This window comes from Engystomops pustulosus, chromosome 10 (assembly GCF_040894005.1).
Source record: "Engystomops pustulosus chromosome 10, aEngPut4.maternal, whole genome shotgun sequence".
NCBI lineage: Eukaryota > Metazoa > Chordata > Amphibia > Anura > Leptodactylidae > Engystomops > Engystomops pustulosus.
Window position 1 is genome coordinate 64,295,746 of NC_092420.1, and position 16,224 is coordinate 64,311,969.

The window sequence follows — 16,224 nt, forward strand, 5'->3', positions numbered from 1 at the left end:
TATTCCCCACACCATGACACCACCACCACCAGCCTGAACCGTTGATACAAGGCAGGATGGATCCATGCTTTCATGTTGTTGACGCCAAATTCTGACCCTACCATCCGAATGTCGCAGCAGAAATCGAGACTCATCAGACCAGGCAACATTTTTCCAATCTTCTACTGTCCAATTTCGATGAGCTTGTGCAAATTGTAGCCTCAGTTTCCTGTTCTTAGCTGAAAGGAGTGGCACCCGGTGCGGTCTTCTGCTGCTGTAGCCCATCTGCCTCAAAGTTCGACGTGCTGGGCATTCAGAGATGCTCTTCTGCCTACCTTGGTTGTAACGGGTGGTGATTTGAGTCACTGTTGCCTTTCTATCAGCTCGAACCAGTCAGCCCATTCTTCTCTGACCTCTGGCATCAACAAGGCATTTCCGCCCACAGAACTGCCGCTCACTGGATGTTTTTTCTTTTTCACACCATTCTCTGTAAACCCTAGAGATGGTTGTGCGTAAAAATCCCAGTAGATCAGCAGTTTCTAAAATACTCAGACCAGCCCTTCTGGCACCAACAACCATGCCATGTTCAAAGGCACTCAAATCACCTTTCTTCCCCATACTGATGCTCGGTTTGAACTGCAGGAGATTGTCTTGACCATGTCTACATGCCAAAATGCACTGAGTTGCCCCCATGTGATTGGCTGATTAGAAATTAAGTGTTAACGAGCAGTTGGACAGGTGAACCTAATAAAGTGGCCAGTGAGTGTACGTGACACCATCATTTTTTAGATTGCCACACCCGCAATGACCTTATGGGGGGCCTCTATGTGACATTTTATAAAGACATTTTATAAAGTTCCCTACGCTGAATTTTGAGAAAGTTCTTGGTGTCATAATATGAGAAATTTGTTTTCCATAACATCATCAGCAGTGACTGTGAAAAAAGTTTGTGACTCATGTGCATGTGTTATCAATGGGGAGAAGAGTGTAAGATGCTTTTAGACACCTCTGGTGGTCACTTATCTTCCCTACAAAAAACAAGCAGAGAACTGCAGCAAGCCCTTCCTGTTAATGGGTCGGGACTTCAATATAAACTAGTCAACTAGTCATGGGGAATTAGAGATTTCATCTGGTGTGTTCCTGCTGTGAATGGTAGCCTTCTTCTTAAGCTGGCGTTATTGTCAAAGTATTTTCAATCTGACTTGGTAAAAAACTGTGCAAAAAAAAATCATGGTGCAGTCAACCATAACGGAGAAGTTTCCAACTTCTCACTACTCAATAAATCTCTCATCAGGTCATAACTGGACTCAATAAACCATCACCCCCTCAGTAATAAGAACGTGCTGCTGATTTATACTTAATATTTGGCTTACGGATTTATCAGAACTCTTCACTGCGCCATTTCAAAATTATAATTCCATTAGTGTTACCTTCATGCGTCGCCCCTCCAAAATCCTTGCAAAGTCTAGACACTGAAGTAAAACTTCCCGATGCGGGTTATTTACATTTATTTAAGGCTCCTCTTAAGATGTAAGAAAAATTATTCTTCATTCTGCAAAGTGCTGACTTAACGAGAAGGGAAAAGTTTGCTTGCTTCAGTCTCATATAACACCTGTCTCGTCAGCAGGACCACTCGAAAGGGAAGGGCCTCCAGGCGCCCGTGTCCCTGGATTCTCTATGCCTCATTCTTCATCCACGCTGCTAGTAATGTACCATCACTGGCACAGTTACACCTGAACACTCTGGTGATGCCAAACACCTGGCTTGATTTTCCACTGTCCAAATGAAAAATAAGCATAATCTGCTTTGTGAGGAAACAGCAAATGAGGGAGTTTATGACAAATTATGTTGGTTTATGCAGAAAAGTGATAATAACATACCAACTGCTTTTTCTTAACTTAATGAATCATGTTTCAGAAGACGCGATGCCCTTTAATTAGACACTACTAGAAACATAAAATATTAATTTGCTTCTAATTCTGTTCTCCAGACATATTAGGATGTTTATCCCCCCCCCCAAATAACTTATTTTTTTCTTTCACTATTGTATTCAGATGATCATTTTATTCTCAATGATAGGGTGCTTTATAATGATTAACGGTGCATGGCGAAACTATGGTGACAGTCGAAAATTATTCACACTGATGCAAAATTACTTGATGGAACTGATGGGAAAATTAACTCTGTAAAGCTCAGTTTATGTGATCAAGACTGTCTGAGTCTAAATGACTATAAAACAACGGGAAACAAATTAAACCGTTTCTATCGTTGTCCGGGAGTGACTCTGAAAAATACAGGAAAATTGAAGAGAAAAAAAAAAAGCAAATGCTGAAGGGACAGGTATTATTGATTTGCATGCTAATTCTCCAACTGTTACTAATTTTCTTGATTCCTAATTTTGAAGTTGTGTTCCCAACATCCATCATAGCTGTACACTAGAGGGTATGAGCATCTTTTCCAATAAATTACAGGAACGATGACTAATTATAGTGATATTAGCTATGCAAAATACTGTGTAGCATTAAGTGAACACATTTACCATTTGCAATAACGCAATCCAGCCCCTACCACAAATGCTTCTCTATATTTCTAATTGAATGTACAGATTGATGGAACAATGTATGGCACTTATTGTTTGTACCCAAATGTTAAATATTTTATTGCTGTAAGGTAAATAATAGCCGCTTTGTTAATTATTCTCTGGGATTTTTATGTCCTGTCATACGCATGTTGATATATAATGATTGTATGAAGGAATTACTTAGAATCTAAAACTGTACGAGTCAATTATAATAAAATATATCATCATGCCGCATACAATTAGAATAATATTTATTTACATGGTTGAAATATATCGTTCAGGGCTTTAAATGTGGGGAAACAATGAATATTATGACAAGAAATTAAACAATGAAACAAAAGAAAGATTTCACTAGGCACTCGAGGTTCTGTGCCAAGGGTCTCAAGTTACTGAAGGGCACATTGGAAATTTTAATCTCCCCTGGACAGATTTACTGACTCATAGGCCCAAATTTATCAAAAACAGGGCAAACTGAACTATGTGCAGTTTGACTGTGAAGTGTGCAGAGTGCGGCAGATTTATAAATTGTGATGCATGTACTTCAAGAATCTGGTGCCCCCTGCACTGCTGTGGAAGTGTGCACCATTTTTTTTGTGCACTTTGTTCATGCTGCACCACACTCAGTAATAAGTGTGGCGCAAAGTCCGACTTAACGCTAACACGCTCCTTTAGGTGCACATTTTTTCTGTCTTGTCGGACACGGTGCAGCCGCGGCACAAAACTGGTGCAGACACTTTATAAATACATTTGTAAGCAGTTTGCACGTTCTTTCTAGTGCAAAGTCAAACAGAAAACGGATGCAAACACTTTAATAATTGTGGGCCATGGTGTGTTCTAAACTATAGAAGCAGTGGCACATGGGGGTCATAGTATGTAGAAGTATAGGCATAGAGGCTGAAGTTAATAGCAACAGATAGTAAATAGTAGATAATAATGGTAGCACAGGCAGTAAAAGTCTACAGACAGGGCAGGTGAATGTATATGGGAGATCATGGTAATTGTCAAAGTATATAGAAGTTGGACACAGGCTCATAGAACATAGGAGTACAGATAATACAAAAGTGAGGAGTAGTATATAAGAGGGGGTTCTGAAGGATTGTGTACACATGGCTGAATCAGCACGTTTCAGATTTTTTTTCCAATCACCAGGAGAAGGGTGGTGTTATCATTATGGTGTTATCATTTATTTCAGTGTTATCCAAACCAACACCCTAATGTAAATGTGTAGACAAGAGTCAATATCTGTATAGAAGAGTCATGTTTTCTCCAGGCTGCCAGAAGCTGTCTCCTTCTTTTGATTGACAGCTCTGTGTCTCTTCCACTTTAATATGACTCTTCTCACTTCATTTTTATATATGAATGAGTCAAGTGAAGTAGTTAGACTAGAAGAAATGGGGGATAAAAGAGACAGAGGGGCGCTCCTGTGGTGTATTACCTTTGTGATAAATGGTCAAAATGTGATACTTCAGGCTACTAACCTTGTGTGGTTGTGCATCCAGGGCACAACTCCCAAATGATGATTCCTTAGATGGACCTTTATCTCCGCTGCCGCGTTCATGGTCTTGCTTACTCCCCCTTGACGTGGATAGGCAGTTCCAAACGGATATCTTTATCTCCAAGATTGGAGTGGGTTTTTCTCTCGAGCGCTGAAAGAATGGCGCTTGCTGGTCCCGTAAAAGATTTATTTCATTGAACGTAAAATAAAGTAAAATAATAAAAATAGAACAACGCCTTTTAAGGGGGCATGCTGTCGGACGGTCTGACTTATTCGGACTGACCACCGTATTTAACTTGCAAATTGTGTTGCACTCCCTATGTTAAAGGTGCACCACAAAAAAGATGGTGAACGCTGACGGCCCAGTGCAGGGAAGCGCTAGATTCATGATTTCTGGCGAACGATATTAGTGAATGTGTCGCACCCAGCATTATACACAGAAATAGCATTTTTAATGCATTTTCCGACTTTCTAAGTAAATGTGCCCCATAGTGTCCTATCTTCAGGTTTAAATTCATAGAGCAGGAGGAGCCAAGCAGATTGTATAGGGAATGCATTCAGTATAAATTGTATTTTATAATCTTAAATATTAGTCTGATCAGTGATTTGCTGCCCTCCAAATATATATATATATATATATATATATATATATATATATATATATATATATATATATAGTCAATCATTGATAGCTCTACGCCTCTCAATTCACACCAAATAAGGCTTAGTTTAGACCAAAAATGGTGGCTAACTTACACATTTTTATTTTTAAACTTAGGCCACACCCTCTCTGACACCACCATTTGGTACAGAATCGGTAGGCAGTTATTCAGGTCAATGAATCTTGAATGATTTTATCATCTCTACAGTACTTTTCACATTAATGCAAGTTTCAAGAACCTTACTACGGAGGCCTGGAGGGTAAGTGTGATAACATTTTAAAGAAGGCAGAGTTAACGGATCATGGGTCAGAACCAGATGGCAGATGAATGGAAAACAGAGAGCGGAGGCACCAGGCAGGACAGTGACAGCAGGCAGATCCGTGGCTCATTAAAGCGCCATTCCAGCTGCACTAGTCAGAGCACTAATCCATTTGCCCAGTGTTACTTTAAGAAAAATTAGCAGTTAAGACAATGCAGACACAAAATAATGTTTTTCGTTTCTTGTAGTCTACACACCTTATATATCAGGTTTTAGCTTATTATGCTGTTATAATCCTCTTTATGTATTGCAACAATATGCAGGCTCTCTAAATTACTTATATTGACAGGTAGCGTTCTTCACTCTAGCATTCAAAATAGCATCCAGTAAATGGTTTTTAGGATATAAAAAAAAACAAAGAAATGACATTTTTTCGGTTCTTATTTCTGTCTATTTGCTAGCTGTCTGATTAATGACCTCTAAGTATTTGCTTGGCTCTCTATGCCTTCATATTTTTTTATTTTTCTAATATTTTTGCTATTTATTTTCTTTTTCTGCACTACTTGATAACATTTAATGGAATATTCATCACGCGACAGGAGAAGCCACTTTCTTTCCCCCCTTCGCATCTAGAAATCATAAAAAATATACTGTATTTCAAATTAAACAATTCTCTCTGCTGTTAAGGCAGGCAATTTCCACCCAACATATAGAAAAATGACAAAATGCCCCATATCACTTGGAACACTGAAGCAATATAAATATTAAGCATTTATATTTGGAATCATGGTATGTGATTAAGGCTCTATAATGAGGTAAAACAAAACCACTATGTTAGGATGCAACAGTCCATGAAATGCTTAGAAAGGAAATAGGGATCCGTAGTGCATAAATAATACCGTAAGTATTACCGAAAACAGAAAGCAAACAGAAAAGGGTATTTTATAAGCTAAAAATTGAGCTGACTACTTAAGGAATGGGGGATTTGCATACTGCAGGGCTCCATCTGCTGTGGAAAGTATTAGTTGCAAGAATGATTTAATATTTAATAGAAACTGTGGCCGTTGTTAATTATAATTTGCACATTTACAAATCAGCACTGATAGCAATACAAATTATGAAATATAAGGGTGTTATACTGGATACCCAGCAAAATAAGATGACAGACAAAGTTAATGGACTATTTCTAACAACAGCTCTGTCAGAACACATCAAAGAACTAATTCAGCTACAAAGAGCCGCAATGGAAAATCTATTTAAAATATTAAAATAGTGTTTGGTAAAAGCTTTTTCATAGTGCATTTTACTTAAACAGTTGCTTATTTCCATGGCTCATTAGCTAAACAGCCAGATGCATTCAGCAAAGCTGCCTTTGAATACTAGAAACTAAATAGGAGATATATTCCGCCTCGTGTTTAATAGAATCTCGAAATAAATACAGATTTGCGCACACAAGGGGATGTTATGGGAAGGCGTCATTAGGTGGTAGGATCCGCATTCATTGATACATAAATGAGTCGCGTGACCTTTTAGGGTAATGTACTCTGCAATGCACTTATTGTATTGTTCTTGTGTGTTGATGATGACTTTAGTGAGAATATACATTATTGAGGGTTTTTTCTAATAAACAGGTTAGTAAAGAGAAGAGAGGTCATATGACATGTACAGCAATTACTATAAACATCTAGTAATGAAGGCAATAACTACAGAATATTACAATATACTCAGGTGTTACATATAGGGTTGTGAAAAAGGTGAATGTTTTTACAGGAAAAAAACTTCTATTGTCGATGGATTGAGCTATAGAAATAAATGGGATACAAAATATATTCTATAGGGAAGTGTGGGTGTAAGCTGACAGCACATTTCAACTATTTCTCCTGGTCTGCATAGCCATGTCCACATTCAATGTGGCCATCTATTGTAAGTACATGTCTGAATTTGAAGAGCGGAGAAGGTTTTTGGTAACGTACTTGAGCATGTTGAATTCCAACTGCCTGGTCCTTCTCTCATCACTGATGATGTCAGGAGAAATGGTCCGCATACTGTACGTAGTATGACCTCTGAAACCAGTCTGTCTAGCTAAATTTTTTCTAATTTGTTTGGCCAGCTTAAACCTAAAACAACATAGCATATACTCTGTTGGCACCTACACCTAGGTGTTCAGTCTAGTGAATGAAGTGGGTAGTCAAGTATGCAGTCATCTACCTGTTCCTGTCCTCCTACTGAACATCTCCACTTGATTTGATTTGCAGAGTTCGCCGAATTATCTGACAAAATTTGTTTTGACCCAAATGGAATCATGATGAATCACATTAAAAAACAGGTATATCCTGGCTGCAGAGAGCCTGTAGGGCGTTGTAGAATGTTGTGCCATGCTCAAATATGCATAGGTAGCATGGTTTGGTCTTCAAACAATGCTGTGTTTTAGTATGACACACACATGACAGGCGCCGCTCTTAGAATCCCTCTTCAATTCCATGGGCACTTACATAGGCCAACTTGACCAAATAAGCGAAGCAGGAACACAGCCTGACAAGGTAATGTCTGTGCCAGCTCGAACGGACTGAGCTGAAGGCCAAGACCCACTAGAGTGCACTCTTTACACTGACGTCAGATGATTCCATAGATTAGGACAGAACGCTGATACATCTAGAAACCCCCCAAAAGAGTGGAGAGGATGTCGGCAGTATTTCTGCATTGACATCACTGATCATTTTGCCCTTCATTTCATCCATCAGTGTCTGCTTTCAATTGGTTAATAATCCATCAGTATTGCTAAAACCAAAAACAAACAGGAGATGACAGAGATGACCAGTAAATGGAATATTTGCATGTCCTTTGCAGTGTTCCTCACTGTATGGGGGTAGTGTCCCTCACTGTATAGCAGTAGTGTTTCTCACTGTATGGGGGTAGTGTCCCTCACTGTATGTGGGTAGTGTCTCTCACTGTATGGCGGTAGTGTCTCTCACTGTATGGCGGTAGTGTCTCTCACTGTATGGCGGTAGTGTCCCTCACTGTATGTGGGTAGTGTCTCTCACCGTATGACAGTAGTGATCCCAATAGTATGGCAATAGTGTTCCTCACTGTGTGTCGGTAGTATTCCTCACTGTATTTGCTCCTGCTTAGTGATATAATTGGTGATGTTGGTCTTTCTATGGTGGTCTGTTAATAATCAGTATGGTGGTATTTATGTTGTTGTACTGGTAATGGTCATTATACTGCAGTTTTTTATGTACCTTATAGAGGGGGATTATCACTAATTTTAGGCAAAATAGCCATGTTGGCACTTTGTGATGATAACATAGACTTTGGTTTGCATTTCGCCATCACTGACCTAGTAGATCTCTGGCTGAGGGAAATGAACAGGGCAGTGGCTGGTTGAGGACAGATGAGGGCCACTGACCTGCTCCTGGACCATGCCAACTAAGGGTTGTATCTCAGGAACCCACTCTTGGCTGCGGTTGTCAGATGTAATTTGGGAGGAAGTGGATGGCCTAGTCAACCAATCGAGAACCTTTGGGTTGTTCATCAACACACTGCATCTAGATGACACCGGCAGTTCTGGCCTCACAGAGTTACCCCTGCTACTACATCCCCTTACTGTGCAGTGACCTGTGCCTGCTCCACCTGCCACCTCTGAGTCTGACATATTGATTAATCAACTTTGTTGATCTGACACAGATTTCTTGATATCTACTTTAGCAACAAGAAAGAATTGAAATTTGGAGAATACAGAAGCCCAAAAACGGACACCCTGGACTTTGAGCAAAAATCACTCCACCAACTATGTGGATTTGACACGGATTTCTTGATATCAACTTTAGCAACAAAAAAAGAATTGAAATTTGGGGTATACAGATCCCCCAAAACGGACACCCTGGACTTTGAGCAAAAATCACTCCATCAGCTACGGAGTACAAGCAGCTAGACGCTAGAGACAGCACATGCAGTGTGAAATGACTGAATTGAAAATGGCCATCTGTTTTCATAGGGCTGTGATATCACATAAGCCTGCCGGTCGCTGATTGGCTTACATGTCTGCACATGTGATTGAGGGTGTTCCTTTCTTCTTCCCAGAGTTCTCTGCCTCATGTAATACGTGCTCTTGGCCATTTTGCAAATAAAAGGGGAAAAAATTTGATCCCACAAATCACCGTAAACTTCAGATTTGTGCTGAATCGATGTTTTCCTGAAATTTGGAATGATTTCTGATTAGTTAGAATCGATTTGCCCATCTCTAATCTCCACCAATAACAATTGGTACAACATGGTCCATTCTCACTATGCATATTGCTAGATTAGGCATATAATATCCATGTGAATTATTTTTTTTAAGAAACCATTAGAAACTACATTCAGAATTCATATCATTGCTTGGTTGAACTTGATGGACAAGTGTCTTTTTTCAACCATATAAACTATGAAACTATGAAATATAAACCAAAATCTAGCGGACCCCCTGCACGCATGTAACATTGTTATGTCTTGTGAAGCATCAAGAGGCTCACCATTCCTGCTTTTTGACTGGCTGCAATGAGTCCTGTCCAATGTCAACCATAAGGCCAGTTGAGCCTTTGACCTCAGGTTGCAGTGTTCAGTGAATCAAAGAGTGAGACATAAGAAGTTTACTGTAGTGTTAGTTTCTCTAACTTGTGCTGTTGCCTCAAATCTGTATCTACCAGTCCTGACCTCTGATTAAAGTATTAATCCTGAGTTTTTTAGTATGTCTTTTACACTAGAACTGCACAGACTTCGGCCAGAATATGGCTCCGTCTCAACCCCTTGGTGAATTTTCCATCGGATCCTTTTTAAGATTAAAATAAGACATGATAAACCTGGCACACTTACTCATAGATCCAAGCATTGTGTCAATATTCTTATTGTTATCCATTGCCTCCTTCCACCTAAAAGCAACTTTTAAAATTATGCTAATTAATCTCGAGGGGCTCTGGGGGCATTACCAGAGTGCTTCGGTACTGTAGCTTCACAGGCTTTTAGAATGAGCCAACCATTTCTCACCCAACCTGTTGCTGTCTCCCTCCTCCCTCTGCCGATGTAATATAGCAGGAGCAGGGCATGAGCAGAAACCTCCTCTGCTCATTGTAACAGCCTGGGAATCTACAGCACTGTGGGCTTTGAAAACACCCACCAGAGCCCTTCAAACTAATCAACACAATTTTGAAATTGGATAAAAAAATATAAGAAGATTACCCCAATCAAGATGTCTGGATCTGAGTAAGAGGCCCTGGCTTATGTTGATGTATTTTGATGTTACATTTCCTTTAAGAGTATGTCCTTCATTGCAGCACCAAGCCTAATCTGTTAAGTGACAAAGTAAGTCCACATCAGCTTCATTACAAGAGTATGGTGAGATTGTGGTACATAACGGCACAGTTGCTCATAAATTTAAGTGCTTATTTCACTCCTAACAGACTTTATTAAACCACAAAGCACAACTTCTACCACAGAGACACCTTTGTACTTTTGTCACAGATATCACCAAAAAGGGCTCTGCCACCCTGTTTAGATGTGACATTTATAGTAAAATTAAATTCCTGTAATGCATGGTGCAGAATGAGAACAAAAAAATTAGTTTATACATTTAAATGGCTGCTATAAATCTTGGTGCAGTGAAAGGACATGGAATCCGAATAATAGTAATGTATCAAGAACCAGTGTCACGAAAATGATTTGTTTCACTCTTTAATCTTTAGCATATCTAAAGTGACTATAATAAATGAATAATTACATTGTATACCGCACAGTTAATTGAAAAGCCGCTTGAAGTTGAAAACCCAGAAATCATAACATTGAATACAAGGTTTAGTCATTGTTTGAGAACTTATCTTTGTCAATATTTCTTAAAATGTAATGTAAATGATACTGTTCACTATAATATATCATTGGACATTACTTTAGAAAGCCATGAATTATTCTGACTTGTCATGAATATTAATAGTGTCTGGTTTCATAATATTTCACTGCTGTGAAGTCTAATGTCATTCACCAGATGAAATGTTTGGCTTTAGAAAACAAATAACCGCTGTTTATTTTGGGGGAGCGATATGAAATATGACTGGTGTGTCCATTTCAGTTTAAGTAAATTTGGTGGAGGCTTATAATGGCCCTTTTGGGATATCATGTATTGGCAGAGATTCAATCAAGTCCAGAATAAGCAACTCAAGTGTTTGATATATTAAAGGAGAACACTAATAAAAATAAACATTCAGTAGGTACCAAACTTTTTTTCACTGAGAAAATATCTCGTCCATTAAAAAGGGTTGAGCGGTCTAAAGATTGTCCTGCCTTCACAATCTTTATAGATCTAAATACCTTGCCCAAAAGTGTCTGCCACAATGGCTCACCTCCAGGGATCTGTAGTTGGCTATACTGGCTCAGTGGTTAGCACTACAGCCTTCAGCACTGAACCCACTGGGGTCCTGGGTTCAAGTCCCATCCAGGTCAACATCTGCAAAGAGTTTGTATGTTCTCCCCGTGTTTGCGTGGGTCTCCTCCGGGTCACTTGGTTTCTTCCCACACTCCAAAATATGCTGATTAGATTGTGAGACCCATTGGGGACTGATTTGGCAAGCTCTGTGCAACCCTACTGAATCTCTGTTCACTATATTATTGAAGGTATTATTATTATTTATTTATTATCTCCAGCACTGCTCAATTTAGGAGGAGGTACATGGAACCCTTTTTCTTGTGATTGGTGAAGGTCCCAGTATTTGGACCCTCCATTTTCTAAGACTAATTCCTAATCATTTGAAATGGTGAATGCCCATTTTGAATAGGCCAGAATTGTGAAGGACACGTTATAATATTTCCATACATTCCTTTCCTGTTTTGAAACAATCTGTCATCCCATGGAAAATAGGAGACATTTGGAGTACTGTGTACCAAGAAAAATGTGTGTACCACATTTATCAAGGGTTTTAGATACTTTTCCGACTAAGCAGTGTAGCCTTCAGAAAGCGGAGATGGGTGAGCGTTGTGGACATGCATTGTGTAATTTTTTAAAAAGAAACAGCCATTCTTTTCTAAACCTTCAAGCACATACTAGATGCTGTTTTTGCAGCCAGTTCACATCCCCGTATGGGTTCATACTCACAGTTGTGGTTTCCTCAACAAAATGTTTGAGCTGAGTGCCTCTGAGAAAAAACTAAGGGCATGTCCTATTCTTGGCCGAGTTTGTGGCACGGGTCTTCCCATATTATATGTCTATGGGGATTTGAAAATTACTGATGCAACATGGATGCTAGAAAAAACAATCATATGAGAATGATTGTGGTCAGTGTGTGGTTTACACTTAGATGGGGGAACTCAAATTGACCAAGCTTAACTCACACTACTGAGGTTTCCTTATAATTTATAATCCTAGAAAACCTTCTTTGGAATGAATATTCATTGACCCTTCACTATTTGTCAAGTGTTGAAGTTTTGTGTATTTATGAGAAAACAAAAAGTTAAAAGGGCAATTCTGACCTTTTATATCACCCTTCCTTACAATGGACAATCAATAGCAGAATAGTAGGGTCTGACCAGCCACTTGGAGGAGTCTTTTCGTCAATCAAGCACAATGATTATCTACAAACTGATCTGCTTCTCTAATTCTATAAAGGGGTGGCCCAACGTAAGAAGTTCAATGGTGAGGGCCTGACTTCTGGGACACCCCCCCACCCCCCGCAAATCAGTGCTCCACCCATTTTTGAGAATAGGATCCCTGGATTGCTGGGGGTCTCATTCCTGTGACCTTTGTAGGTCCCAACAGTTTGACCCTCTGCCATGTGCCATGGGCTGTATGAATATTATATTTCCTACAAGTCTGTAATTCACTCCTTAGATATGGTATTAGAATTAAGCTTCTTGGGGAATAGAGGATGCATCCCTTCTACCTGCTATCAATCTGTGGTTTCAGGACCATTAGAGGACCTTCAAAGGTCATGAAATGGCTCTTGTGTACATGTGTATCGAGAGAAGGAACAGATATATGAGCAATTCATGGTCCTTGATTTGGTGGGTGGTTTGGGTGGCCATGGACCCCCCAGAAAGCTTGGGCCAGGGGCTACTGCCCAAATCACTTATATTAGAATGCAATACTGAATCAGACAACCCCTTTAGGCTATCACTTACTAATGTGAATCATAAAATATTTTTTCTTAGAGGGATCAGTGTAGTTACAGATAATCCAAAACCAAAACTTATTTTCTCAAGTCGCCCACCACAACAATATTTATGTACAATTTGAGGTTTCCACAAAAATATATTCCCTAATTTTCTCGAGTGTTTGCTACATATTTGTTGAATTTAGAAGTGTATATCCCTTGGTTACAATCCAAAATATTGGAAGCAATGATTTTGCACTTATCTCATTTTGACCTTATTTTCCAAATGTATTTATTCCACTTGACAGTCTGCAAGGCACATCTCTTTGAAATAAGGCCCATTAACTACAAAATATACAGTAGCTGCATAAATTACAATCCATTTTATTGTCTATATAATTTGCATTTTATGGAAATAGTAATTCCTCCAGGTACTTTAAAGCTTATCAGTTCATTATCTTTTTTTCCCGTTTTGCAAAAACAACCTTAAAAAAAGGAAGGAGAGAAAGAGAAACATTAGTATTTTATTAAACTTTGAAAGAAGTCGTATTTTAAAGCGCTTTGGAGTTCAGGCAGAAATTTTTTTATTATTTTAATCATTTGTTTGTTTATTTTTTATTTATTGTGTTCCAAAACAAAATATTATGTGTTGATTTTCTGGAATACTTTACATGACATGACATTTGGAATGGACTAATTACAAAAGCTAATCCCACTATTTCCTCCTGAGCCCTTCACTCTGGGTGGTCTATGCCAAATTTGCATCTCATTTTTGCTGTTTTGCACGGTCTTCACTTCTAGACTATTAAAAGGTTTCGTAATTTTCCAAAAAAAAAGGATCTTTATTACCACCTTTCTTCACAAAATATATTGAACTTGTCTCAAGAAAGGATTTTGTTTACTAATTATTAAAGAAAAATCACATTACAAATATAAAAAAAATGCAATAGATCATCATCTTTACATTTTACAAAATGTGGATTCAGGAAGTGAATGTTATTGTTTATATAATCAATTTTCCAATATAGGGGAACACTGATCATTGACTCCAGCTTCTGGGCAAAGCAGAAAGCTGGAGTCAACAATTGTTGTTCCCTATGTCTTGTATTACACTGGATCCGACTCGGATCTTTGAGCACCGGCACTTTATTTGGCTTTGAAGAGGTGAGCTGAACAAATATTCTTAATTTTAATATAATTTTCCAATATGCTTTCTATATCAATTCCTCATAGTCTTCTAGATCTCTGCTTGATTTCATTAATAGGTTGTTTCCATTGGATGGGTCTCTCTTTGGTCATGTACTGTTTGTTACTAGACATTACTCTGATTGCTGGCCTGGCAAAAGATCTTCATCCGTTGTGCTCTCTATGTGGCGGTTGAAGCAATTCGCTGCAGATCAGATTCCATTGAAATGAATTAAATCTGATGGTATTTGGCGAAGCTGAGAGTTGAACCCCAACTATTTTATATTGATGACCCTTTCTATATGATAAATTATCCACATTTTTAGTGCAGAAAAAGACTTTTAATACATGAATCGCTCCATAGGCCTCATCTACAAGACCGTTATTCTTGTACTAAGCTGTAAACACAACATCAACATAGGTGCATGAGACATGATAAATAATGGACTAACTAATTTACATCTCTATATCTCTATATGGAGAGACTTATAAAGATGTTTAGCTACCTACCTATAGCACTCAGCAACTCTTGATATAGTAACTCCCTCTGGCCTCGTCAATGTGCCAATTACCAGCTTCTTGCATGTTACTCTAATCCTTTTTTATCTAAATCTGTTGTTATTATTAAGTGTTATTAATTTTATACCTCTCTCCTTTCTCATTTCTTTGACATATAGGTGACATATCCAACTAGATTTGAGCTCCATACCTATTGCTCTAAACAAAGCAAGGTAAGTCCCTCTGGACTATTCTATGCGCCCTACGAATGTACAGGTAATATTTCCATGAAGCATTTGGTGGGCCCCCTGAATCAATTTACTAGTGGGCCTTACACCTCCCAGTCCGACACTCTAACATGATAAGTCCCTTTGTCAAAGTACAGATTCCTAAGTATTTTGTTTATTGTATTTATTTCCTTGTTTTCATGTTTTTTTTTTCTTTTCTTTCACACCTCGGTCTTTTATTATAGCATGTTAATTATTAAACACAATAAAACTGCAAGCCACAGGCATAAAGACTGATTAATACTGGGAATATAAACATCAACTCTACCTGTAAGGGGTTGTTCAATAGAGAGTTTAGATCTTACATGTCCAACATTGCTTACTTCTATAGAAGGCGTTAATGAGGCCTCTGCAGGCCTCCCAGACATCCCAATTGCTGTTGAACAGCGCTGTTTTGCAGACCAAGGCTGGAATTTTAATGACTAGTTGACAGTGCATAAATACTGTAAGACAGGGGCACTATTTAGGCTTGTCAGGGAGAGGTATTGACAAGTCTAAACTTTTCTTTTGTCAATGTTAGAAGTTGTGGCCTTTGTTCTTCTTGTTGGTTACAAGTCTCACTATGACAATAAAAATACAATGAAGGATTTGCTTATTTCTTTTGCTAAAGAAAGATCTGCAAAATCTGGAAGACACTACATTTCATGATTTATGAAATCTCAATACATGCATTTAAGGTGACTATAATACAAAACTTTACCAGGGTTAGTGTAAGACCATCGTTGGGTGGCTCATATCATACTTGCCCTGCTTGAGTTTGTCAGTAGCTGTGGGATACATGACCGGCGACAACAGAACTGTAGACTTCATATGCCAACCCATAGTGGATGTAGTCATTATTATATGCATGCTCCCTCCACGTTCACCACATCATATCAGTGTAAGCAGTGGTGTGCTGACATGGGAGTGCTTATCACAAAGGGGGCATACATACAGTAATGAATGCCCAGCCGCCTCCATCCACCAGAAGTCATCGAGACACGAAACTTCACAGGAAGCCCAGAGACCTGCTGCCAGTGGATCATGTGACCCATGGCTCCCAGCAGTTACCCACAAACTGCCACATTTTTCTATAAATGACCATCACCTTTAAGCATTCTGTCCAATGCTTTCCAGCTCCCTCGGAAATTAAGAAAGAGATGACAGTTAGAAGATCTACAGCCGCTA

General features: G+C 38.8%; 1 long non-coding RNA gene across 1 annotated transcript in view; it reads left to right on the forward strand.

Moving 5' to 3' along the window:
* Positions 1-15,003, forward strand: part of LOC140105037 (uncharacterized) — a 305,586-nt gene extending 290,583 nt beyond the window's left edge. The window contains exon 4 of the long non-coding RNA XR_011850481.1: positions 14,950-15,003. This is a non-coding gene — a long non-coding RNA (uncharacterized lncRNA). The remainder of the gene's footprint in view (positions 1-14,949) is intronic.
* The last annotated feature ends 1,221 nt before the right edge of the window (positions 15,004-16,224 follow it).